This window comes from Ranitomeya imitator, chromosome 2 (genome assembly GCF_032444005.1).
Source record: "Ranitomeya imitator isolate aRanImi1 chromosome 2, aRanImi1.pri, whole genome shotgun sequence".
NCBI lineage: Eukaryota > Metazoa > Chordata > Amphibia > Anura > Dendrobatidae > Ranitomeya > Ranitomeya imitator.
The window spans coordinates 601649140-601675349 of NC_091283.1; positions in this window are offsets into that span (position 1 = coordinate 601649140).

A 26210-nucleotide genomic window follows, 5' to 3' on the forward strand; every position below is an offset into this window, starting at 1 on the left:
GGTTAGGGTTTGTGTTAGGGTTAGGGCTAGGGTTAGGGCTAGGGTTAGGGTTAGGGTTAGGGTTTGTGTTAGGGTTAGGGTTAGGATCCCTAGGGTTAGGGTTAGGGTTTATGTTAGGGTTAGGGTTAGGATCCCTAGGGTTAAGGTTTGAGTTTGTGTTACAGTTTGTGTTAGAGTTTGTGTTAGAGTTTGTGTTACAGTTTGTGTTACAGTTTGTGTTAGAGTTTGTGTTAGAGTTTGTGTTACAGTTTGTGTTACAGTTTGGGTTAGAGTTTGTGTTTTAGGGTTAGGGTTAGGGTTGGGGGATGGCTTATAGGTGTGTATTCTTGTGTTTTTCTAGAAAAACGCATGCGTTTACATAGACATCAATAGGTTTTTTTACCGCGAAAAAACGCATGCGTTTTTTCGCGGCAAAAAAAACGCCGCTAAACGCCACTAAAAATACTACATGTTGCATTTCTGCAAAAAAACGCATGCAGTGAAAAAACGCATGCGTTGCAAAAACGCGTCAAAACGCATGCGTTTTTAATGTTAAGTATAGGGGAAAAAACGCATGCGTTTTTTTGCGTTTTTTACCGCAAAAACGCAAAAAAAAAAAACGCAAATGTGAAACCACCCTTAGGGAGTCATCTGTTGTTATTTGGGACGAAGTAACAATTAATCCCTGTTTTAATATGAACGCTGTGATAATTTGTTCAAAGAGACCAAATTGCACAGTCCACCATTAAATACTCAAAATCCTGGAATTAGTTTTCACGGTTCCAGTTACAACAGAATATGAGAACGTCTCAGTATGAAGTTGAGTACAACAAATGGTTACTGAAACTTGGCAATGGAGAGTTGTCAAATGTATATGGTCTACCAGAAGACACAATTGAAATCCCAAATTCTTTTATTGAAGAGGGTGATTTAATTACAGCTATTTTTGGCAACTCAATTGAGATTACCGATGCAACGGTAGAAGCAATTGCCAATAAAGCAATTCTTACGCCAATGAATGATGACGTTCACGCCTTGAATGACAAAATTCTTAGTCAAGTTCAAGGTGAACACTCAACATATCGCTCAGTCGACACAATTGCTGAAGAGGAGGGTGTGATTCTCACCCTGTAGAGTTTCTTAACTCTTCGAATCCCACTGGTATGCCTCCTCATGAACTAAAGCTGAATCCAGGTGCTGTAATTATGCTCCTGCGTAATCTTAACAGAAAACGTGGCCTTTGTAATGGCACAAGGCTTTCTGTGAAAAGCTTGAAAGCAAACGCTATTCATGTCGTTGCTTTAAATAGAAAAGCAAAGGGTCAGACAGTTCTTATTCCAAGAATTGACCTGATTTCCAAAGATAAAAACTTGCCAGTCCAGATGCGACAGCATCAGTCATGTCATGTTGGCTTTTGCAATGACCATCAATAAATCTCAGGGACAGTCCTTGGATATTATAGGAATTTATTTGCCTCTCCCAGTGTTTTCACATGGGCAATTATATGTGGCTTTCTCCAGGGGAAGGAAAAGCCAACAAATAAGGGTCAAAATATTTGAGACACAGAAGCAGGGTAAACTTATTCCTAACGTTGACAAATGGTTTACTGTCAACTGTGTGTACAAAGAAGTCTTTTATTAAGCTTTTTAACATTTGTTAATTCCAAAAAATTTGGTACACAAAAGCGGGACTAACTCTTTGCCACAGTCTACGGCCAAACGTTGGGCATGGGCAGGGCCTTGGGGGCAGATCCCAAGTGCGCTCAACCATGTGAAATAGCTTACGCTCAGGAACATTGAGGAATAGCGCTATTAGATAGCTCTACCCGTTCATTTCTTTTAGGAATAGGGCTATGGGATAGCTCTACCCGTTCACTTTCTTCATGGATAGCGCTATCAGATAGCTCTACCCGAACAGTATTAACTACAGAGCTTTTTCATACACAAGGTAGGAGTGGCAGGAGAGGTACACCAGATATTTATGTTTGCTATTAGTCAGCACATACGCCAGTCTGGTGCGTGGGTACACCCCATTGCGTGGTTCATATGCACCACGCGTGCCCGAAGGGCGCGCAATCACTCGTGAGTAACTATATGTGGAGGCATCTACTGAGCACAGACATATGCTGGGTGTCCCTGGCCACCAATACATTGACTCAGAGAGGAGAAAAAAATAATGAAAAAGCAGGTTTCTTACTGAGATATATGTAGTACAGCTGGATCTTCCTCTCCCACAGGCCCCTGTGCAGCTGAACCAGCTGCACATGTGGTATGTCTGCCCAGAAAGTATTTCTTGTTTCTGAAGGATGATATATACATCTTAAGAATTGAGTTTGACACAGACAAAGAAAGAAGACATGGCATCACCGAGAATTTGGCATTAAGACAAAAGTTACCAGCCAGAACTGAACATGTGGCTTTGTTAAGATGGCATTGCACAGCAAATGTCTTCAAAGCTCAGAGGGCAAAGGGGACCAAATTGACTAGAATACCTTTTACCCTACACCAGTAAATGTACAAGTTGTATATGGCTACATAAAAACAGGTGAAATATGAATCACCTGTGTGTACTCAATTTATCACCCAATGCGAATGGCCCCATTTGGGAGAGAGCAAGATTAGTTTGACTTATCGTACGTGTCATTATGAGCAATGCGTGACATTTCTTTAGTGACTTTGGGAGAGACCTCTCTCGGAACGGCTGTGTAGAGATGTTACATCAAACAAAGCCTTGGAAACCATCTGTTGTCTGTGATGTTTGAGCAGCAGGGGGAGAATTAGAGCTGCAATTGCTGGGTACAGTGTTCTGGTAACAGTTCTATATTAAAGATATTCCAACATAATACACCACAATGCATTAAGTTAACAATTCTGTATTGTAGTCCATCAAAAATCAAGACAAAGTGTTGCCCTTTCTAGATCATGTTGTCTTCTAAACTGTAAGAGGTAGAATTAAGTAGGTTAGTGACTTAATAAAAAGCAGAGGTCTATGGTTTTCTAATTCTGGGAAAATTAACATAAAGGTCTGCATCACTTCCATGCAATAAGACAAGAAATGATGGATATTCTTGGCTACAGTGTTTGCCATGAGTAAGACACCTATAGCCCTTAGAGGTGTGTTACTTTCGTGACACATATTTGCCCTCATTAGTTGTCTATCCTACAGAACAGGAATACGATCATGCACTCTTATTTGACACATTTCTACTTAGTTGCCAAATCCTAGAAAAAAATACTAGGGTCATATAGATATGATTTTCTTTTTAATGACCATATCATTCTCTCTTTCTCTATTCCTCATTATTAGTGTAAGTGCTGGAAGTTCCGGCATAAACAGATCGGTGTTTTGTGCAGTCGCATCTGGTAGCTTATCCCTCAAGAGATACTGTTGGGCACTGTTCCCTGGAAGAGCCTGTCTAGTTCACAGCCACATTAAGACGTTATTGAAGACATTGATCATAGTGGCACTGTCACCTACATTGTACTTTTATCGATAGTATAGATACCTTTTATATGAGCAAAGAAAAAAATACCCTATTTTTAATGACTTTTTCTGCAAAGATATCCATCTATTAAAGGAACTGCCTGGAAACTAACAAAATGTAATATAATTAGTTATCTATTTCATGCTACCACCCTAAAAAAAACAAAGCACTTTTCTAATATTATTTAATAAAAATTTTCTGGCCTTCCCTCTCTACTCTAACTTTGTTATTTTCCTTACTTCTTATGACATTTTATTTGAGGCTCCAACATGCACTGGGGATGCACAAACAAAATGTCATTAGGAGGTTGGGGCTGTTATCACTGCCACAGCTGATATCCCCATTCTGAAACAGATCATTATCAAGAATGACCCTTTCAGGGGCTGGGTAATTCTATGCTCTACTGAGCATTTGCTAGTGGTCAATACTATACAGTATGTACAGTATGGTGTTCCAGAAAACTGTAGAGGTAGGTACATTCATTGTGCATTGACAGTGCGCTCCATTCCCATCTCTAAAGAGAAGTGTCGAGCGTGTAAGTGAGTGTTTTTTGCTGCCTTATCGCTTTTTCCATCAGAGCCAGCATGGTAGTGCACTGTCAGTGAAGAGCTGGCAAGAGAGTGCTGTCCTCCTGGCTTGTCACTTCTCTTTATACTCAGTAAGGAAGCGCACTGTCAGGCACAATGAAAATTACACAGCAGCGAGCTGGGACAGCATACTGAACATGTGTAAGTAATGACAACCGGCAAATACTCAGTATTGCAGGGAATAGCACAGCCCATGAAAAACCTATAACTGATGAAGATTAGTGATGAGTGAGTATACCCGTTGCTCGTTTTTCCCGAGCATGCTTGGGTGATCTCCGAGTATTTGTTAGTGCTCGGAGATTTAGTTTTCATCACCTCAGCTGCATGATTTACAGCTGATAGACAGCTTGAATACATGTGGAGATTCCCTAGCAACTAGGCAACCCCCACATGTACTCAGGCTGGCTAGCAGTCGTAAATCATGCAGCTGCGTCAACAAAAACTAAATCTCCGAGCACTTACAAATACTCGGAGACCACCCAAGCGTGCTTGGGAAAACCCGAGCAACGAGTACACTTGCTCATCACTAATGAAGATCCATTTCAGGGTTGGGCTGCAGCTGCAACAGTCACCACAGTCCTGGCCCCCATGATGACATTTTGTTTGAGACTCCCCAGTGCATGCTGGAAGAATCTAACAAAATGTCATAGGAATTAAAAAAAGGAAAGCTAAAGTAGAGAAGGAAGAGTAGGGAATTTTTTATTGAACTACATTAGAAAAAGTACTTAGTTTTCTTAAATTAAGTAGTTGAAGAATTATAATAAATCCTCTTAGGTTTTGGACATCACCTTTAACTGGGCGTCACAGTGCAGTGGTGAGTTCACTGCAGTTCACTGGGAGAAATTTGTCACAGTGAACTGCAATGAACTCTCTGAGCACTCTGAGCTGCACCGTCAGACTTTCTCAATGTGCTAGCGGGGATCGCACCGAGGTCAACTGCAGTTCACAGGTCCAGCTGGGAACACAGCCTCAGTAACGTGTGATAACCTCAATGACGTCACCGATGCTCACTGATGCTGCGCTAGCAGCAGCTCATTCATGAGTGGTTCTCAGCCTGGACGATCGCATCTGAACACTGTCCAGGTTGGAAACTGTTTATCGCCAGACATGGATTATGGATCTGTGAAACAGAACAACGGACAGGTGAGGGTTTTTTTTTTTTTAGTTTGTATTGTTACAGGAGAACGAGGGCTTCAATGAAATGGGTGATGACATGAGTATGGTTTAATTTAGAATCCTTTAAGGAGTTTGTGTCATTCTTTAAATAACCCCTTCATCAGTGGCGTAACTTGAAACTCATGGGCCCCAATGCGAAAGCTCCAACGGGGCCCCCAAATATTTTAAATCTTTAATATCAATAGTCTTTTTCTATCCGCTAAAGAGACTTTTAGGGCCCCCTGGGCTCCGGGGCCCGGGTGCGATTGCAACCCCTGCACCTGTTGTAGTTACGCTCCTGCCCTTCATGACCTTGGGATTTTCTATTTTTCTGTGTTCGTTTTTCACTCCCCTACTTCCCAGAGCCATAACTTTTTTATTTTTCCGTCAATAAGGCCATGAGAGGGCTTATTTTTTTGCGGGACGAGTTGTACTTTTGAGCTACATCATTGGTTTTACCATGTTGTGTACTAGAAAATGGGAAAAAAATTCCAAGTGCAGTGAAATTACAAAAAAGTGCAATCCCATACGTGTTTTTTGTTTGGCTTTTTTGCTAGGTTCACTAAGTGCTAAAACTACCCTGCCATTAAGATTCTCCATTTCATTATGAGTTCATAGACATCAAACAAGTCTAGGTTATTTTTTATCTAAGTGGTGAAAAAAATTACAAACTTTTATAAAAACAAAAATTGCGCCATATTCTAACACCCGTAGCGTCTCCGCTTTTCGTGATCTGGAGTCAGCTGATGCTTTTAGTGATACTATTTTAGTGCAGATAGATTCTTTTGATTGCTCGTTATTGCATTTTAATGCAATGTCGCGGCGACCAAAAAATTCCGGAGTTTCAAATTTTTTTCTCGCTATGCCGTTTAGCGATCAGGTTAATCCTTATTTTATTGATAGATCGGGCGATTCTGAACGTGGCGATACCAAATATGTGTATATTTGATTTTATTTTTATTGTTTTATTTTGAATGGGACGAAAGGGGGGTGATTTCAACTTTTCTATTTTTTTTTAGTTATTTCATATTTTTTTTTAACTTTTTTATTTACTTTTGCCATGCTTCAATAGCCTCCATGGGAGGCTAGAAGCTGGCACAACTCGATCGGCTCTGCTACATAGAGGCGAAGCATAGGTAGCCTCTATGTAGTAGAATTACAGGCTTGCTATGAACGTCGACATCAACAACCATAGAGGTCTCAAGGAGACCACTGGTTGTTATGGCGACGCATCGCTGACCCCCGATCATGTGACGGGGGTCGGCAGTGAGCGCATTTCCGGCCGGATGGCCAGAAGCGGTAGTTAAATGCCGCTGTCAGCATTTGACAGCGGCATTTAACTAGTTAATAGCAGCGGTTGGATCGCGATTCCACTCACCACTACTGCACGCACATGTCAACTGTTCAAAACAACTGACATGTCGTGGCTTTGATATGGGCTCACCGCCAGAGCCCACATCAAAGCAGAGGATCTGACCTCGGACGTACTATCCCGTTCGAGGTCAAAAAGGGGTTAAAGGACTTTATTGTTGCTGTGTGTTTATTTACAATATAACTATAAGATTAGTAATGAGTAGGTGTCTTATAGACATCTATCTATCACTAAGACATGGGCTTGATGTCACCATACAATACAAAGGTGACATCAACCCAACAAATATGAACATCACTTGCCACCACTACAGGTCAAGTGTGAAGAGTTGGGTAAAGCACCAGAATTGACACATCTAAGAGATGCACCTTTCCAGGGTAGCTGCGGACTGCTGTTTTTAGACTGGGGGCTAATATCCATGGCCCTTTACCAGCTTGAGAATACCAGCCCCCAGATGCCTGCTTTAGCAAGGCTGTTGTCAAAAATGGGGGGACCCCACATAGTTTTTTAACCCCTTAACCCCCACAGCTTTTTTCGATTTTGCCTTTTCGTTTTTCACTCCCCTTCTTCCCAGAACCATAACTTTTTTAATTTTTCTGTCGATATGTCCATGTGGGGCTTGTTTTTTGTGGGAAGAGTTGTACTTTTGAACGACATCATTGGTTTTACCATGTCACGTACTAGAAAATGGGAAAAAAAATTACAAGTGCGGTGAAATTGCAAAATTGCACACTTATTTTTTGCTTGACTTTTTTGCTAGGCTCACTAAATGCTAAATCTGACCAGCCATTATGATTCTTCAGCTCATTATGAGTTCACAGACACCAAACATGTCTAGGTTCTTTTTTATCTAAGTGGTGGAAAAAATTCCAAACTGTTAAAAAAAAATTGAAAACATTTTCCGATACCCGTAATTCTGGCATTTTGACTTTTTTCTCGCTATGCTGTTTAGCGATCAGGTTAATCCTTTTTTTATTGATAGATTGGGCGATTCTGAACACGGAGATGGCAAATATGTGTATGTTTGATTTTATTTTTATTCTTTTATTTTGAATGGGGCGAATGGGGGGTGATTTGAACTTTTATATTTTTTTATATTTTTAAAAACATTTCTGGTTTGACGAATATACAATAAAAAAGTTTGGTTCAGGTCTGAATTTGACATCGAAATTGACCCCAGACCCAAAATCAGTAGAATTTAATGAGGACCCAAACTTCGGTGTTTTACAATGGCTGTAAAATGGTCATAGTGAGGGCTAGTGGGGTGCAAAAGACAGCTAAATGGGGGTAAGAACAGGACAATTACCCTGGAAAAAATATAAATAGGGAAATGTCTCAAATGGTTTTTCTCATCATAGTAATCAGTTGAAAATTAGGAAGTGAATGAATAACATAACAATTTTCACAGTGCCCTCACAGAGACTGAGGCTATCTACTTCCAGTCCAGTTAAAAATTTCTCCCACAGATCATGGGGCACAGTACCCCTACATTATTAGCTTACACATTTTTTACACATACCATGGGACACAGTACCCCTAACAATAGCAGCTTACAAATTTCACCCACCACACACCATGGGGCAAAGTACCCCCTAAGATAAAAACTTACAAATTTCATCCACAGACCATGGGTGTCACACAAGTGAGCCGTACCCTACTGGGACCTGCGGGGTACCTGCGATCAGAAGATCACACAGATTAGCTCATCACAGGTCCTCCTTAGAGTCTACACTACTATTCACATGAGTGGTGCAGGTTTACTGCTTTTTGGTACAGAATGGGTTACGAGCTCTTGGTTTTAGTCTGCTGAAATTCCATTTGGCTTTGGTCTCAACTGCTGCTTATTGGTACACTTCACCTTCACTATTTAAACTCACCTCTGGCTTCCTCCCATGCCAGCAATAGGTTTCTATATCATGTGCTTACTTACCTGGAGTAGCTGTTGTGCTCCTGGAGAAGCTGTAAAGTTCTTGGAGAAGCTGTTTGTGTTCCTTGTGATTCCTATGGATTGCCATTTGCTTGTGTGTTTCCCCAGTCTGTCTCTTTCCCTATGTTGTCTTATTGTGACAAAACAGGCACTGTGGGAGCGTGTGCGGGTAAACCCTCGTATGACTTTCTCTGAAATAGGAAGTGAAGCTCGCACATGTGAACAAGAGCAGGGGGTGACAGTCCCGGTGGGGAAGGTCTGGAGCGGGGAGGTGTCCGTGAATGCAATCACCGAACCCCAATTAGTGGACAAATTGAGGAGAGAACTTCTGAATATTAAAGGAGAATTGGCTGACATTAAAAAGAAGTCAGAGGCTGACGCAAATCCTCCAGTGGACAGGGAAGGCCCGGAGTCCCACCAAAATACTAGAATGCTTCATCGACAGAGACCCCTCACTTGCATTAATTGTGGCGAGAATGGATGTATAGCACATGAGGGCACTCGTTGGGGAAGAATCCCACCCCATCGTCCGTTAAACTAGAAGGCTCCGAGCCAGGGGGACGCGAAAGAGTAGTGGAAGTCCCACAAATCTAGTGTCAAGTGTCCTTTGGTTTGGGCTGAATTTGATGGTCGTGCAGTGCGTTGCCTGGTGGACATGGGCTCACAGGTGACAACGATCCCAGAAACATACTTCAGGCAACATTTTCCTGAAATCAAGTGGCCTGAGTGGGGCCCAGTGATAAAGTTGATTGCTGCCAGCCAACTGCCCATTCCGGTCGCAGGGGTGGTGTGGATGCAGATCTCCATTTGTGGAAAGGATCTGGTATGAAATGTTGTGGTGCTAACCCAGGGAGAAGTGAGTAGCACACAGTCACCCTGGGAATGAACATCTTTAAGGAATTCGGGAGTCTCCTCATCAACGAACTCACTAACGAGACTCTGAAGCAATGGAGCCCACATACTTCTCAGGGAATAGTATTCCAACACTTAGTTTGTGTAGCTCAAGCTCAAGAGTCTCGCCGTGATGGAGGAATGTTTGGAAAAGTGATCGTTCCCACCTCTTCCAAACTCATGCTACCACCCGGACAAACAGTACTCACTTTGTCCATCTGAGCTTGCATCCCATTGGAAGGAGTTGAGATTCAAATTGAGCCTTATTTTTCAGAGCAACTTCCCTCTGGATTATTGGTGGCACGTACGTTATCTATTGTGCGTAATGAAACTGTTCCTGTACACTGTGTCAATTTAGAGGACCAGGACATCACAGTTATCTCAAAAAGCGAAGTAGCCCAGATTGTGGGGCATGCCTGAAAAGATAATACCACCTCAGGCTGTGCAGCTGAAGGTACAACAAGGAGACCCCTGGACTGTGTCGGCGAACTCCTCTTCGTTGCCGGAGCACCAGCATATTCAGAATAGACGACTTATTCTGGAACAAATGCGGGCCGAGTTGACCAAACTCACCCAGGCACAGGTGCAGCAGGTGAAAGCTCTATTATGGTGATATAGGGATGTATTTGCCCATTATGTGGAAGATTTGGTCTGCACCATGGCCATCACACACGAGATGCCTACTGAAAATACCGCGCCCATAAGAGAGCGCTATCGGCAAATCCCACCACAGTTCTATCAAGAGGGGAAGAGTATGTTAGGTCAGATGTTGCAGAAAGGTGTCATCAGAGAGTCCTTGGGCTGCTCCAATAGTTCTGGTGCGGAAGAAAGATGGGACTCTGCGTTTTTGTGTGATTTATTGGAAACTCAAAGCCTGTACCGTGAGAGATTCATACCCATTACACAGGATTGAGGAATCCCTGTCCCTGCTAGGAAAAGCCTAATTTTTTTCTACATTGGACCTCACCAGCTGCTATTGGCAAGTGCCGATGTCAGAACAGGATCGAGCAAAAGACCACCCTTATTCTACCCATGGGCCTGTTCAAATTCAACTGAATGCCGTTCGGCTTGGCCAATGCTCCCGGAACTTTTCAACGTCTCATGGAAAGATGTCTGAGTGATTTGAACTTCAAAGCCACGCTTATCTACTTGGATGACATCATAGTCTACACTGCTTCATTTGAGGAACATCTACAACGACTGGAACAGGTGTTGAGTTACCTTCAGAAGCACGGACAAAAGGTGAAACCTCAAAAATGTTATTTGTTTCAAACCCAGATTGAGTACTTGGGCCATGTTGTTTCCGCTGAAGGGGTGAAACCATCCAGGGAGAAGATCGCTGTGATACAGGATTGGCCCACTCCAGAGACAGTGAAAGATGTTCGCACATTCCTGGGACTGACCGGGTATTACTGCCGTTTTGTGAAGAATTTTGCCCGCCGAGCAAGACCGCTACTGGAGCTGCTGATAGGAGTGCCTTTCGGGCACAAAGAACTGGAACATTCGTTGGAAGGAACACCAGGAGAAAGCCTTTCAAGATCTAAAGAAGGCATTGACGGAACCTCCTGTGTTGACCCATGGGGACTTTTCTCAACTGTTTATTCTCCACACCGATGGGGGTTTGCTTGAACTTAGGGCTGTGTTGTCACAGATGCAGGATGGAAGAGAGAAGGTGATCGCTAACGCAAGTTGGTCCCTTCATGATTCTGAATGTAATCCAAACAATTACAGTTCCTTTAAGTTGGAGCTGCAGGCATTGGTGTGGGCTATGACAGAGAGGTTCGCAAAATATTTGTCCGGTTCTGAAGTACTTGTATACACCGACAACAATCCATTGGCTCATCTGGAAAATGCGAGGCTGTGAGCTTTGGAACAGGATAGGTGGCCAGAATGGCAAAGTTTCGGGACAAAATTGCTTACAAAAGGGGAGCGGAGAACACTCATGCTGATGCCCTATCTAGGATAAAACATACTAAACCTGAGCGAAATAGGGATGAAGAGCTGGAAAATGAGGAGATTCACAGGTTCTTAGATCCCGCCAGGATGGTGGTGGCATCACAGGACCAGGTACAAACCCTGACCCAGGGGGCATCTTGGGCTGATCCAGGATGAGTGGGTCCAGTTACAGCAAGAAGATAGTGAGCTTGCTCTGCTCAGATAGTGTGTGACATTAAAGAGACTTCCCGGTGAGGCAGAGAGAAATGCTTTATCCCCAGAGAGTCTGCGGATTCTTCGACAGTGGGATCGACTACAGATGAAGAATGGATTGTTGTATCGGAAAGTGCAACTTGAGATGGAGCTAGGTGCCACCTGGCAAGTCATAATTCCAGAAACGCTGTTATCCGAGATAACCACTGAAAGACAAGAGAAAAGGAGTGCATTTTGGTCACGAAAAGACTTTTCAATGGTTACAGCGGTTCATTTATCATCTTTTCCTGAAGGCGGTAGTAGAAGAGACTTGTACGGCATGCCGGACATGTGAATTGGCTGAACCGCCAGGGCAGAGAGCCTCCATGCAGTCGATTGTGACATTGGCCACCCTGGAGCTGTTAATGATAGACTATCTGACCACCAGGGGTATGAACATTGTTTACTGATGGTAGATCACTTCAATAAATTTGCCGTTGAGATGCCAACCCGAGATCAAACTGTGGAATCAGCTGCACACGCAATCTGAAATTTTTTTTTTTTTTTTTTTTTTTTTTTTAATTTTGTATTTTCAACTTTTCAAAACACATAAACAAGAATACAGGACACATGAATGTGAGTCATATGGGTACATAATGTTGAATGACATAAATTGTAACATTTCAGGTGTACCGCGCTTACAGATTAATTACCGGAGGTGTCCACAACTCTGGTTATGTTAGCAAAGAGTTCCGGTAAGAGTAGTTAGGTTACAAAGTCCGAATCATGTATCTCAAGGAAATATCATTCAGATATTGGAGCAGACAAAAACAACAATACAGTAAAAAAAAAAGAAAAAAGGGGAAGGGGGTGTACCGGGGGGGGGGAGAAGTGGTCAAAATGAACTCCCTATACTAAGATCCCTCGTCAGAGAAAAACGAGCAGAATAAAACCATAAACATACGGGGAGCAAAACAGGTAGTTTTGACCGACTGGTAAACAAAGACAGGGAAAATATCAAGCATGACTAAACCAACTAGGTAACATAGTAACATAGTAACATAGTTAGTAAGGCCGAAAAAAGACATTTGTCCATCCAGTTCAGCCTATATTCCATCATAATAAATCCCCAGATCTACGTCCTTCTACAGAACCTAATTGTATGATACAATATTGTTCTGCTCCAGGAAGACATCCAGGCCTCTCTTGAACCCCTCAACTGAGTTCGCCATCACCACCTCCTCAGGCAAGCAATTCCAGATTCTCACTGCCCTAACAGTAAAGAATCCTCTTCTATGTTGGTGGAAAAACCTTCTCTCCTCCAGACGCAAAGAATGCCCCCTTGTGCCCGTCACCTTCCTTGGTATAAACAGATCCTCCGCGAGATATTTGTATTGTCCCCTTATATACTTATACATGGTTATTAGATCGCCCCTCAGTCGTCTTTTTTCTAGACTAAATAATCCTAATTTCGCTAATCTATCTGGGTATTGTAGTTCTCCCATCCCCTTTATTAATTTTGTTGCCCTCCTTTGTACTCTCTAATTGAGTAATTGAGCTGTACACGGATCCATCACAGTGCAGTGTAAGTAACCTGGGGAAATCAAAGGAGAACAACCATGTGTTAGGTGAGAAGAATAGCTGATGAAAAACTATGGGGTGGCTTGAGATGCTAGTTGCCATGGCAACCATGTACAGAAGAATTTATCATGTGTATGTGAATCCCAACTGGACATCTCCTCCATCCTATAGATGTCCTGGACTTTTTTGATCCATTCATTAAAGTCTGGGGGGGGGGGTCGTTTGTCTCCAATGTAAGGAGATCAAATGTTTGGCTGCGGCTATTAGAAGGGGAAGTAGGTTGTGTTTCTTAGGCTTATAAGACTTCATGGGGAGTGACAGTAGGACAGTAGGAGTTAGATTCTGTGTTATTAATCCAATCTGGCGGAGTCGGTTGAAAATATCTTCCCACAATTTAGTAATAATAGGGCATGACCAGAATATATGCGCTAAAGAGCCCCTAGATTTCATACATCTCCAACAAAGAGGAGAGTCTGAGAGGCCCAGGTGATAGAGCGACTCAGGGGTTTTGTACCACCTGGAAAGGACTTTAAAAGCGTTCTCCTGCAACAGAATACATCTTGAGAACCCGTGTGAGTGTCCCAAAACTTGCGCCCGTTTCTCTATTGGAGAGAGACATGTTCAACTCAGACTCCCATGAGGAAATATATAGGGGTTTAAATTGAGTTTTAGGGGAGATTAAGTTATGGTATAGTTTAGATATTAATTTAGGGGGTGTGGGGTTGAGTTTAAGTAGAAGTTCCAGCCAAAGCCAATCTGAGTTGACTTGGATGTCTGACTTGAGTTTAGAGATAATATGTTGTACATGGTGTACTTGAATGAAATCTTTGGGTTGCTTGTTGGCATCTCGAGGCCAACTATTTGTGCAATTGATTTGGTTGGAAAGTAGGTGCGAAATTAGGAGGGTCGGCAAGGATTTCCAGAGGCCAAATGCGTCTATATATTTTGGTTCAATGAGCCAGGGTATGACTCCCAGAGGCATACTATCCAAAAAGAGGCATCGTGGCCAATTGATTGGGACAAGCTTCTTCCTAATAGTCAGGGTGTTGCTGGTTATTCCCTCCAGAGAATTTTGCGGGGGGACAACAGAGGTCCAGAGATATTTCTCCGCCTCGCCTCCCAATAATAAGAGTTCAAAGTTAGGGATTTTTTGATCAGGTCTAGGTTTAACCAGGCATATCCATCTGGCTAGATGAATGCCTGGTAATAGGTCTTAAAGTTAGGAAGTCCAAGGCCTCCTTTCTTTTTCGGGAGCGAGAGTATTTTGAAGGGGAGTCTAGCTCTCCTGCCCCTCCACACATACCCGTTGACTATTTTATTGGCTGATGTGAAAAAAGACTTGGGAAGAGGTATGGGAATCATGTTCATATGATAGAATATTTTTGGTAAGATGTACGATTTAATTATATTTATCCTCCCAATCCATGAGACATATGGTAAATCATAGGATTTAAGAAGTGTTTGGAGGTTGTCCAGAAGGGGTTCAAAATTGTGTTTGTACAGAGTAGAGGGATCTGCAGTGAGAAAGACGCCTAGATATTTCAGTTTGTCTGCGAGCCATTTGAAGGGGGTAGACTTTTTGAGATCCAAGACCGCTTCATCTGATAATGAAACATTGATGACTTCCGATCGCAATCTGAAAAAATTTAATTCAACTTTACAGCTGTCCAAGACGGATCCATTCTAACCAGGGAGCCTGTTTCTTGGGAAAAGTATTGGAAGAGTTGCATCGTATGTACCGGATTGACAAATCTCGCACTATACAGTATCACCCTCAGGGAAATGGGACCTGTGAACGGTTCAACCAGATATTAATTCAAATGTTGAGAACTTTGGAAGAAGATCGGAAAGCCTGGTGGTCTGAGTATGTATCAGAGTTGGTGTGTATATACAATAGTTGAGTACACCGAACCACGGGTTATACCCCCTATTCCCTCTTATTCGGCCATGCAGGAAAAGAAATCACTGAGTTAGAGTTGGATCCAGAAGAGGACTACTCGCAGATGGGGGTGTCGTCCTGGGTTTGAGAACATCATCATCGCCTGCAGACTTTACATTGGTTGGAACAGACCAGGCTTCGGGAGCATGCTGAGAAAACTCCACCACGGGCAACAGATTTTTAGGTCGGAGAGCGTGCCTTAAGGTACCGTCACACTAAGCGACGCTGCAGCGATACCGACAACGATCCGGATCGCAGCAGCGTCGCTGTTTGGTCGCTGGAGAGCTGTCACACAGACAGCTCTCCAGCGACCAACGATCCCGAGGTCCCCGATAACCAGGGTAAACATCGGGTTACTAAGCGCAGGGCCGCGCTTAGTAACCCGATGTTTACCCTGGTTACCATCGTTAAAGTAAAAAAAACAACCGCTACATACTTACCTACCGCTGTCTGTCCTCGACGCTCTGCTTCTCTGGTCTGGCTGTGAGCGCCGGGCAGCCGGAAAGCAGAGCGGTGACGTCACCGCTCTGCTTTCCGGCCGCTGTGCTCACAGCCAGAGCAGAGAAGCAGAGCGCCAAGGACAGACAGCGGTAGGTAAGTATGTAGCGGTTGTTTTTTTTACTTTAACGATGGTAACCAGGGTAAACATCGGGTTACTAAGCGCGGCCCTGCGCTTAGTAACCCGATGTTTACCCTGGTTACCAGCGAAGACATCGCTGAATCGGTGTCACACACGCCAATTCAGCGATGTCTGCGGGGAGTCCAGCGACGAAACAAAGTTCTGGACTTTCTTCCCCGACCAGCGACAGCACAGCAGGATCCTGATCGCTGCTGCCTGTCACACTGGACGATATCGCTAGCGAGGACGCTGCAACGTCACGGATCGCTAGCGATATCATCTAGTGTGACGGTACCTTTAGTGCGAGAAAGACATTCTCGAGACAAACTGGAAAATTGGTAGGAAAAGGATCCCTACCGGGTAAAGCGATGAGTCAGCTCTGAGGGGCCAGTGTATGAGATTCAACCTGAAGGAGAAAGAACCTACTCGGATAGTTCACTGGAATATGCTTCGGCCTTGCCTATCAAAAGATCCTGTACAAGTAGGAGAGGTACCGGAGACTCTCGAGCCAGTTCCCACGGTGGTAGAAGAAGAAGAGAATGAAGAGAGTGATGAACAAAGACCCGGGGTTCTCAAAGAATCTGATCCAGAGAGAACAGACACACCATTGCTCCCTCCTATACAACCTGATTCTGCCACTCAAGGGGACTCCACTGCTCCTTCCAACTTAAGACACTATGAGCGAACAACAGCTGGCAAACCCCCCTATCGTTACGATCAAGAACACTTTATTTGGCAGCAAAATATATGAAAGAAAGGAAAATGGGCCCATGTTTCCCAAAAATCCTCCCGTTGAATGGCAAGCGAAAGGAGTGGGGAATGTAGGAATATGGATCGGGCTAGTGGTCTCTCTTGCGTGTCCGGGCCGGAACTGTCAAACCCTTTGACCTCAACAGTATTTACCGGACAGTATCGCTGACAACTGCAGACACCCATCACAGTACCGATCCTTCGGTGCACACTGATTGTACTAGCAAGTCCGCGGCCTCCACTGCAGGACTTCGTACACCACTTACAGTATGCACTCAACATATTACACTTACAATGCCTATCAAACTCTATCTTATGTCCTAAATCTTGTTGTAAGTCTTATCCATTGTTTACCCTACACTAGTGCTGGAGTGTATATTACTCACACTAGACATTACCTTTACAATACCCACACAGCAGTACCATTACCTAAAACACTATGCATTAATACACATTACATTCCTAAAGCTGCTTGACATAGTTCACACCTCACATATCACAATACATGTACAAAAACACATGGCACTATTCACTTTGTGCAATTGTTGTCTTCAGGGGCAGGAACACAACAGTCACTGTCCACACCATTACACAGACATGTGCACAGAACTCACTAACCTTTTACACAATGATGGCAGAACCCTAACTCACCACAGTGAATGTGTGAAATCACATTGCACACCTTCTTTTTGTTCAGAGATGTGCAGTGAGCTAATTAGTTTGCTGAATACGTCCGTTTTATTCCATAGATGTTCTTGTGATCTATAGGGTGAATCCTCTGTGCTTTATTTAATTATTGTGATTTTTTCACCTGGTATTTACCTGCATAGTTAAATACTATTACACTTTTTCTGTACACTGTGATATTATAATAGATACAGTAGATAGATGGATGGATGGATGAATAGATGGATAGGTGGAAAGGTAGATAGATTTATATGAGGAAAGGGAAATAAAAGATAACCCAAATAATTTAACCAAAGAACTAGGAGCTGTCCGTGGTTCTGTAGAGGGGATGTGATTATGGCAGCCTAGTTATGGATACAAATAAGCAATCTCTACAGTCTGACCCAGAATAGGGGAAGAATTCCATGTTTGAGCTTGCAGGCATGTGTAAACTATGACCAAGGTACGAAGTGTTAAGTATCCACAATCAGTGATGGTTTGGGGAGCCATGTCATCTGCTGGTGTAGGTCCACTGTGTTTTATCAAGACAAAAGTCAGCGCAGACATCTACCAAGAAATTTTAGAGTACATCCTGCTTCCCTCTGCTGACAAGCTTTTTGGAGATGGAAATTTCCTTTTCCAGCAGGACTTGGCACATGTCCACACTGCCAAAAGTACCAATTCCTTGTTTAAAAACAATAGTATTACTGTGCTTGATTGGCCAGCAAACTCATCTGACCTTAACCAAGAGGAAGATGAGAGACATCAGACCCAACAATGCAGATGAGTTGAAGGCTGCTATCAAAGCAACCTGGGCTTCCATAACACCTCAGCAGTGCCACAGACTGATCGAATCGCCTCCATATCACGCCGCATTGACGCAAAAGGAGCCTCAACCCAGTATTGAGGGCATTTTATTCAACATACATTTCAGTAGGTCAACATTTCGGATTTTAAAATCATTTTTTCAAGCTGGTGTTATAAAGTATTCTAATTTACTGAGATATTGACTTTTGGGTTTTCTTTGGCTGTAAGCCATAATCATCAACATTAACAGAAATAAACATTTGAAATATATCACTTTGTTTGTAATGACTCTATCTAATATATGAGTTCCACTTTTTGTATTGAAGAACTGAAATAAATTAACTTTTTGATGATATTCTAATTTTGTGAGATGCACCTGTATCTTGCAGTTTACAACCTTTTGGAGCCATTTATTGTAGTCACTATAGAACCTATGACATTAGTGTTTAGCCATTTCAAGGGACACAGTTAAGCCTAGGGCAATTTGTTTATTTCCCCTTTTTAATCATTATTTGCAATTAGAGAGGGGCAAAACCAAACCGTACCAAACACCTACTATTCGGGCACGCACACCGAACACGGACTTCATCAGGAGAACCGTGTTACTGTTCAGGTTCAATAGAGGAGAGAAAAAAAAATGCAGCAACACTTCAAAATCCAGTGACGATAAAAACCTTAGTCCTTTATTTCAAACGAATTGCATGGACAAGGTGAAACAAGCAGGTACAGGGCAGATGATACAGGCAGGGAAACAGGACAATGGCCGTTTCACGTTATGCACGCTTCCACGGGTCCAGATGCAATTCGTTTGAAATAAAGGACTAAGGTTTTTATCGTCACTGGATTTTGAAGTGTTGCTGCATTTTGTTTCTCTCTTCTATTGGATTTCCTCATGTGCATTTCATGTCATGCACCTTCAACACCGTGAACTGTGTTCCTGCATTGATGCCTGTGATTCAGAGACCACTCTATCACACCAGTGAGTAAAGCACACTACTCAGTGCCGTTCTTTTTTTCTTTCTTTTTTATTTTCATACTGTTCAGGTTCGGCTGCCTGAACACTGGGTGTTTGTTGCGCTGTCTTGTGCATGACAGCGCGGTAAACACCACTTCTGTTTGGTTGTGAAATCATCCCCGCCAGTCAGAGAGCCACGGTTCCCATGCTGTCAAAAGACAGCGTGAGTGCTCAGCTGTGATCGGAGGTATAAAGTTTACCTCCTGTCACTGGTTTCAGCTGATGGAACAACTGCTCCCATCATCCGACACCTGCTGCCGCTAATAACAGCAAGAGCAGAAGTGGCGGATGGGAGTATTAATCAGCGGCTCCTGCGCTGTAAATAAATAAGTAAAAAAAAGCCGGTTTGGGTTCTTCCTAGTTTTTGATAAGTCGCAGCTGGGGGCTGAAACCGGGCTCTTTCCACTTGCCCTGTAGTGGTGTCAAGTGGGGTGATAGTTGGGGGGGGGGGGTAATTTCACCTTTGTATTGTCCGGTGACATCAAGCCCCGAGGTTAGTAATGGAGAGGAGTCTATAAGACGCCCCCATTACTAATCCCACAGTCACATTGTATGAAAACACAGACACCAAGAATAAAGTCCTTTAATTGAAAAAATGACACAGACTTCTTTAATAATCTCAATTAAACAATTAAACCTTACTTACTACCTTGCCTAATTCCACGGAAGCCCTCATTCTCCTATAATAAGCCAAAAATAATAAAACAACAATATACCATACCTGTCCGTCACTCTGTCCCACACAATAATCCATGTCTGGGGGAAAACCAGTTTTCAACCTTGATGGTGCCAAGATGCAACCATCCATGCTGAGAACCACATGAACTGCTGCGAGCGCAGCATCACTGACTAGTGGTGATGTCACTGAGGCTCCGTTTCCAGCCGGACTGAACTGCGGTGACCTCGGTAAGATCCCCGCTAGCACCATAAGAAAAACTCTCACAGTGCTAGCATGGATGTCACCGAGGTCACCGCAGTTCAGCCCAGCTGGGAACGAAGCCTCAGTGACCTCTCATGGTGCCAGCGGGGATGGTTCTGGTACCCGAACCTGAACTTTTTGTAACTGTTCAGCCGAACTCACCAGACCCAAACATCCAAGTGTCTGCCCATCTCTATTTGCAATATTTTATTATACAGAAAGGCATTGTTACCTCTTAAAAATTTCATAACAAGATAGGAGAAAAAGGGAGCACCAGGTGATTTTTTAATAAAAAGCAGTATAAATCTTTATTACACATCAAAAGGTCAAATAAACCACAATATACAGTAGTAACACTTACTCCAGAAAGGTACACAGGTACAGACAGGATTTTATGACACAATTGAATTACAACTAGTGTTGAGCGATACCGTCCGATATTTGAAAGTATCAGTATCGCATGGTATCGGCCGATATCCGAAAAATATCGGATATCGCCGATACCGATATCCGATACCAATACAAGTCAATGGGACACAAATATCGGAAGGTATCCTCTATGGTTCCCAGGGTCTGAAGGAGAGGAAACTCTCCTTCAGGCCCTGGGATCCATATTGATGTGTAAAATAAAGAATAAAAATAAAAAATATTGATATACTTACCCTCGGACGCGCCCTGGTTGTCACCACTGCAACCGCCATGATTCCCTTCCTAAGAATGAGCGCGTTAAGGACGTTCGATGACGTCGCGGCTTGTGATTGGTCGCATGAGCGGTCACATGACGCTCACGTGACCAATCACAAGCTGCGACGTCATCGAAGGTCGTTAACGCGCTCATTCTTAATAACGGAAGCATGGCGGTTGCAGCGGTGACAACCAGGGCGCGTCAGAGGGTAAGTATATCAATATTTTTTATTTTTATTCTTTATTTTACACATGAGTCTTAATCCCGATACCGATTCCCGATATCACAAAAATATCAGAACTCGGTATCGGAATTCCGATACCGCAAATATCGGCCGATACCTGATACTTGCGGTATCGGAATGCTCAACACTAATAACAACTCATTGAATATATGGCGGTCTTATACTTATAGTGATACCAAAATGGACTTCCTGAACATTTCTCTGGACGTCGACCTTCACTGTCGTATCCGGACAGACGTCTTCAGGAAGCCCACATCAGTAAATTCTTTGATCCATGCCAAGTCAGCACACCATCCTGCCACCATTAGGGCTGTCCCGGTTGGACAGTTTCTCAGGATGAGACGGATCTGTTTCTCTGACACCAGGTTTGAGGTTTGGGCCTCCGATTTGAGGGATCGTTTTGACGCCCAGGGTTACAGCCGTAGATGCATCAGGCGTAGGTATGATCGAGCAAGAAAGACTCCATGCAGCAACCTTATACATACATATCATGTCAATGAGAGGACTTGTGGTGATGGAACACCACTTATAATCACGAATGGTTCAACATATTCAACATGCAACAAATTTTAATTAAACATTGGGATATCCTCAGGACTGAACCTTCCTTGGGACCATTTCTGGATGACCTTCCCTCAATGACTTCAAGAAGGTCCAAAAATGAAAGGGATCTTCTAGTTAGGAGCCATTACACTCCTGCTCCTAGCATTTTTCTTGGTACACGTGGCCCTACCCAAGGTTTTGTTCCGTATGGACATTGTGTTGCTTGCGCCAATGTCCTGCGTTGCTCTAGTTTTACATCCTCTGATGGTTTGAGAACTTTTGATATATGCTAGCATATATCCTGCGGCAGCACTAATGTTATTTATTATGCCACGTGTGGCTTCCCCAGGATATACGTTGGTCTCACGACTAGACAGCTTTGAGTACGGGTGCGTGAGCACGTGCGGGACATTGGCGCAGCTAGGACGGCATCTGACTTTTCTGAGTTAAAAACGAATCCCTGTCATTTTAAATCTCATCATGGATGTGATGCTAGGTCACTTAAGATTCGGGGAATCGATATTCTCCATCTGGGCATTAGAGGTGGCAATAATAAAAAAAACTATTTGCCCAGATGGAGACTAAATGGATCATTATTTTGGATACTGTGGTTCCTAAGGGCCTTAATGAATCTATGAGTTTTGCCTCCTTTTTATAAAAAAAATACTGTTGGTCCTGATACCCATCTTGTCTTTTGATGTTATTCTTTTTGTGCTTTTCATTATTTTTTATCTATATAATTCTTTTTAGTCACTCTTCGTGTTTATATGGCCTTCATTCCGCCGCCATTGAATTCCTTCGTAATTGGCACCACATATGGAATCTCGACACTAGCATCCTATAGTCATACAACAATGAAGCCCTTACTATCGTGTGAACTTATATGGATGGTTGAATTACATATGATATTTGCTATATTTATTATCTTTATGTGGTTGTGGGTTTAGATTAATTGCTTCCATTTGTAAATACTGATGAGGGTGATCTATTTTTTATTCATTTTCCCCTCTTTTTAATAATGATTATGGTACCTATTTATATGTATGGTCACTGGGGCACTGTCCCTATTGTATCTGCAACATTTACATTGGTGCTGCTTGGTATAGCATTGTTTGCTTTGTATACCTCCTTTTGGCTGTGCACATGCACGGAGTCGCTCATCGGCTCCGTATGCCGCCGGGCATCTTCATGTCCTCGGTGTACCTTGCGCGTGCGCAGTGGCGTAGGAAGGGTGGTGCGGGGGGGGCGGTCCGCCCCGGGCGGCACAATGCGGGGGGCGGCCGGCGCTGCAGGAGAAGAAGATAAAAAAAAAAAAAAAAAAAAAAGACGCCCCTTTAAATCTTCGGGCGGCGCCGTCCGCCGCCACGACCAGGGCCAGCTCCCCCCACCCCCGGGTCCCGCCCCCGCCCCCGCCCCCCGCTCTATACTCACCTCTCCTGGTTCCTGCGGCGCCGGCAGCTGCAGCGTCCTCTGACTCTGCGACGTCTCAGAGCAGAGGGCGCGATGACGTCACTACTGTGCGCGCCGCTCTGCCTCTCTGTCCTGAGCGTCGCAGAGCCGGAGAGACGCTGACTGCACCGGACCTACGCTGGGAACGGGAGAGGTGAGGATTTTACTTTTTTTTTTTTTTTCTTTATTTCTGACTGTCTGGGGCTGGGGCAATGCTGGACACACTGGGGCAATACAGGAGACCATGGGGCAGATTGCTGGACACACTGGGGCAATACTGGAGACCATGGGGCAGAATGCTGGACACACTGGGGCAATACATGAGACCATGGGGCAGATTGCTGGACACACTGGGGCAATACATGAGACCATGGGGCAGAATGCTGGACACACTGGGGCAATACTGGAGACCATGGGGCAGAATGCTGGACACACTGGGGCAATACTGGAGACCATGGGGCAGAATGCTGGACACACTGGGGCAATACAGGAGACTATAGGGCAGATTGCTGGACACACTGGGGCAATACAGGAGACCATGGGGCAGATTGCTGGACACACTGGGGCAATACAGGAGACCATGGGGCAGAATGCTGGACACATTGGGGCAATACTGGAGACCATGGGGCAGAATGCTGGACACACTGGGGCAATACTGGAGACCATGGGGCAGAATGCTGGACACACTGGGGCAATACTGGAGACCATGGGGCAGAATGCTGGACACACTGGGGCAATACTGGAGACCATGGGGCAGAATGCTGGACACACTGGGGCAATACAGGAGACTATAGGGCAGATTGCTGGACACACTGGGGCAATACAGGAGACCATGGGGCAGATTGCTGGACACACTGGGGCAATACAGGAGACCATGGGGCAGAATGCTGGACACATTGGGGCAATACTGGAGACCATGGGGCAGAATGCTGGACACACTGGGGCAATACTGGAGACCATGGGGCAGAATGCTGGACACACTGGGGCAATACTGGAGACCATCATGGGGCAGAATGCTGGACACACTGGGGCAATACAGGAGACTATAGGGCAGATTGCTGGACACACTGGGGCAATACTGGAGACCATGGGGCAGATTGCTGGACACACTGGGGCAATACAGGAGACCATGGGGCAGATTGCTGGACACACTGGGGCAATACTGGAGACCATGGGGCAGAATGCTGGACACACTGGGGCAATACTGGAGACCATGGGGCAGAATGCTGGACACACTGGGGCAATACTGGAGACCATGGGGCAGAATGCTGGACACACTGGGGCAATACTGGAGACCATGGGGCAGAATGCTGGACACACTGGGGCAGTACAGGAGACTATGGGGCAGAATGCTGGACACACTGAATACTGGAGACCATGGGGCAGAGCTCAGGACACATTGAGGCAATGCTGGAGACCCTGGGGCAGACTTCTGGACATACTGGGGCAATACTGGAGACCATGGGGCAGAATGCTGGACACACTGGGGCAATACTGGAGACCATGGGGCAGAATGCTGGACACACTGGGGCAGTACAGGAGACTATGGGGCAGAATGCTGGACACACTGAATACTGGAGACCATGGGGCAGAGCTCAGGACACATTGAGGCAATGCTGGAGACCCTGGGGCAGACTTCTGGACACACTGGGGCAATACTGGAGACCATGGGGCAGAATGCTGGACACACTGGGGCAATACTGGAGACCATGGGGCAGAATGCTGGACACACTGGGGCAGTACAGGAGACTATGGGGCAGAATGCTGGACACACTGAATACTGGAGACCATGGGGCAGAGCTCAGGACACATTGAGGCAATGCTGGAGACCCTGGGGCAGACTTCTGGACACACTGGGGCAATACTGGAGACCATGGGGCAGAATGCTGGACACACTGGGGCAATACTGGAGACCATGGGGCAGAATGCTGGACACACTGGGGCAATACTGGAGACCATCATGGGGCAGAATGCTGGACACACTGGGGCAATACAGGAGACTATAGGGCAGATTGCTGGACACACTGGGGCAATACTGGAGACCATGGGGCAGATTGCTGGACACACTGGGGCAATACAGGAGACCATGGGGCAGATTGCTGGACACACTGGGGCAATACTGGAGACCATGGGGCAGAATGCTGGACACACTGGGGCAATACTGGAGACCATGGGGCAGAATGCTGGACACACTGGGGCAATACTGGAGACCATGGGGCAGAATGCTGGACACACTGGGGCAGTACAGGAGACTATGGGGCAGAATGCTGGACACACTGAATACTGGAGACCATGGGGCAGAGCTCAGGACACATTGAGGCAATGCTGGAGACCCTGGGGCAGACTTCTGGACATACTGGGGCAATACTGGAGACCATGGGGCAGATTGCTGGACACACCGGGGCAATACTGGAGACCATGGGGCAGAATGCTGGACACACTGGGGCAATACAGGAGACCATGGGGCAGATTGCTGGAGACCATGGGGCAGAATGCTGGACACACTGGGGCAGTACAGGAGACTATGGGGCAGAATGCTGGACACACTGGGGCAATACTGGAGACCCTGGGGCAGATTGCTGGACACACTGGGGCAATACTGGAGACCCTGGGGCAGATTTCTGGACACATTGAGGCAATGCTGGAGACCCTGGGGCAGACTTCTGGACACACTGGGGCAATGCTGGACACTGGGGCAGATTGCTGGACACACTGGGGGTAATATACTGGACACACTGGGGCAATGCTGGACACTGGGGGTAATATGCTGGACACACTGGGGGCAGGACTTGAGGCATGGGCAGAATGTATATACGGGGCATGATTGGAGACACGGGGCAGGATTGGATCATGGGGCAGGACGGATACGATGGAGGCTGGTGGGGCAGGATGGGGAGATCATATGGGGTAGAATGGATACTCATGAGGGCAGGATACGACAACATATGGCTGGAGCCAGGAATGAGATAAACGGGGCCAGGGTGGGGAATATTATTACCATAGGGGATAATTAAGGGATATTGTAACTGCAGTGATGTATTTATTTTATTTTTTGAGTATACTGTTTTAAATGGGGGGGCGGTCCTGTTACTGTGCAGAGTGACACTATATCACCTTTTTTTCTTCATGTGGTGTAATGTAGAAGTTGTGAAAAATTAAGTAATGTGTTCTGCAAGCGGAGCTCGAGATAACTGTGTTATTTCCTGCAGAAACGAGTCCTGGCTGGAAGGAATGATGGCGGTCTGTGCTGGATGAAAGATGAAGGACTTCACCTAGAGACGTCACTGGTGAGTCAGTGTTACCTATACACTGACACTATACACTGTATACTATATAGAGGTCCTGTGTATAATGTCACCAGTGATCTCTGTATTACCTCTACACAGACACTGCATACTAAGTACAGATCTCCTGTGAATACTGGCACTTATGGTGATAGTATTGTGGTTTTTTTTTTATTACTGATCAGTA